Source organism: Pediculus humanus, genomic scaffold (assembly GCF_000006295.1).
Source record: "Pediculus humanus corporis 1103172107453 genomic scaffold, whole genome shotgun sequence".
NCBI lineage: Eukaryota > Metazoa > Arthropoda > Insecta > Psocodea > Pediculidae > Pediculus > Pediculus humanus.
In genome coordinates, this window is record NW_002987073.1 from 243138 (window position 1) to 246003 (window position 2866).

Below are 2866 nucleotides of genomic sequence, written 5' to 3' on the forward strand. Positions count from 1 at the left end.
AATAATACTAAGCTGTGCGTTCAAACAGTGCCTTTGATGGTATTTCATTAACTAAATGTTCAGTAAAGCGGCACGTTTACTAACTTATATTTACGACCAGGTAAAATTTGGTAAGCTAATAACAAATAATAAAACGGCACTTACAATAAAAATTCGTATCTTTTTTACGTGTTTAGCCTAAATGAAATCTGCACATTTTTTTATTCTTAAAAAACTTTGTCACACACTGCAAATCAATATTATCATCTTTCATTTTAAAATAATTTTTTAAAAAGACTATTTCGGTAATATAATTTCCATGTTATCACTCATCTTTTTTTATTAAATATTATTTGCGAGTATGCGCAAATCTAAATTTATTTATTTTATTATGCATGGGGTGAAAAATTTGAAACTGTTAAAATGAATTTTATCTACAATAGCCAAAACAACAAAATTTTTTTTTTTTTTTTTTATAAACAATTACACATTATATGATATTTTCTATTTGATTAACATTAACTACAAATTATTTAACCGTTGCTTATTTATTAATTCTACATTCGGTTTAATTTTAATAATTATTTTAAATTTTTTTAACGCGTAACGAATTCAATTTTAAAAATTCATTTATTTGTTTCTAACCGTCAAAATCAATCATTAATACTTTTATTCACGGATAATGTTTTTAAAACTTTAAAACTATTTTTAACTTTTTGCACTCTGTTATTTTTACACGACATTAAAATTTATTAAACAATAAAACAAAAAAAAAAAAAAACAATAAACGATCTTTAGACAATAATCCCGCGCTATAAATTTTCACCGCCTTCTTAAAATTAATTAATAAAGTTTCGAAGTTAATTTTGTTACACGTAGATGTCGCTGCGGTATAGATTAACAGTTATAAAAGTTTTAACTTTTTTGTTTTACATAAAATTTTAATGGCTTGTGAACAGTTTGAAAGAATCTGTCTCGGGAGTCAAGTTTAATAGTCGGAAATTTTTTATACACGTGCGATGGTAACAAATGTCAAATGTAGTAAATAAAAAACTCAACGTTTTGTTTTATTTCAATGTTTTTTTCTTTTTCGAAACCGCGCTTTCGACATTTTTAAGTTTTACAATATCATACAAAACAAATTATTACAAAAAAAAAAAAAATTTTATCGTACACAATAAATAAAACAAAACCATTTATTGTTTGTTTTCAATGCTGATCATAAATTACAAAACAACATATTTATTATAAATATTATTTCTAATAATAATAATATTATACTGTTAAAAAGTGTTTAGAAAATTAATAATAATAATAATAATAATAAGTGTTTAGTTAAATTTATGGTTATTAAACAAAATAACATTAATTACAATTATGATTTATGCATTTAAAAGTAGGAAATTAGTATTTTTATATATATACAGTTATTCAGATGACAGAAAAAAAACAATTTTTTTCTTATAATTACTATTATTTTCCAGTTTTGCTTTTTTTTTGAAACAATAAATCATTGTTTTCAATATTATGACAATTAAGTTGAGTTTTTTATTTTTTTTATAATAGAATAAAACAAAATAATTATTTTACAAAAAAAAATGAGTTAAAATGGAGTCGAAAAGATTTATCAATACAAAAAAAAAATATCTAATTTAAATATTTGTTTTAAAATTGCATTATCATTTAAATTAATACAGTTTTTAGTTGTAGTGTTGTTGTAAATTGTAATACTTTTTTTTTTCCTTGTAAACTGTTTCATAGAATAATACTTAACATCTCGACAAAAAAAATTTACAAGTAAAATTTATAAATGATTCATAGTATTAAAACAACAACAACAACCAAAAAAGAGTATAAACTGATTAATTCATTTAATCCCTTTTTTTTTTTTAAAAGTTGTTGTTGTTTAAATACATTATTGAATAATATGTAAAATAATAACATGAAAGACAATTATTTAAAAAAAAAAAAAAAAACTGTATACCTGCATTCAAGGTTTCTTTCCCTTTTTTTTTTTTATATGTAAAGCATCAGTAATTCAATGAGATTCATTCTCACTACGCCCTAAACGGTTTTTTACCAAGTTTTTCTTTAGTCCTCTTAAATAAAAATCACTCAAGTATATAATTCAGAGAAAAAAAAAAGTTCCAGTTGAGAAAACTTTGGTGTGCAGAGGAAGTATTCTTTCAGCTGCTAAAAAAAAAGGGTTTTTTTTTTTTTAAATTATTGTTTCATAGTTTGTTAATTGTTGAAAACAAAAAACAAAAAACAAAAAAAACTTTTTTGCATTTTATTTTTTAAAAATTAAATTGAAAAATTTTGTGGTTTGAAACGTACAAAAAAAAAAAATTTGCAAATTGTAATTGCAAAATAATAATAATAATAATAAACTAGGAAAACATATTCAAATCTCATAAATTATTAAAATTTTTTATTTATTTATTTATTGTTTATTTAAATTTATTTTTTTTTCAAAAAAGAAAAATATGTGAGAAAAATTAAGAAAAGAAAGTGAAAGGAGTGAAATAAAAGTGAATTAGTATCATTATTATTAATTAAAAAACAATTTAAATAAAAAAAATGCAATGTGTGTAGTGTATGTAGTGATTTCTGTTTTAATACATAAATTTTGTAATAAATAAATAAATAAGTGAAACAAGAGATTTAATTATGTAATTATGACTTCTACAAATTATAGCGAATCAAGTGTTCGTCCTCGTCGTTATAGAGGCATTAGGTAACCCCCCATTATTATTATTATTATTATTATTATTATTATTATTTTTTACAACAAAAATATAACGAAGGCGTTTAAAAATTTTTATTGTTAAACTTTATTATCATGTGAAATATATATAAAAAATTTTATTTCATGTTCAGAAATGCA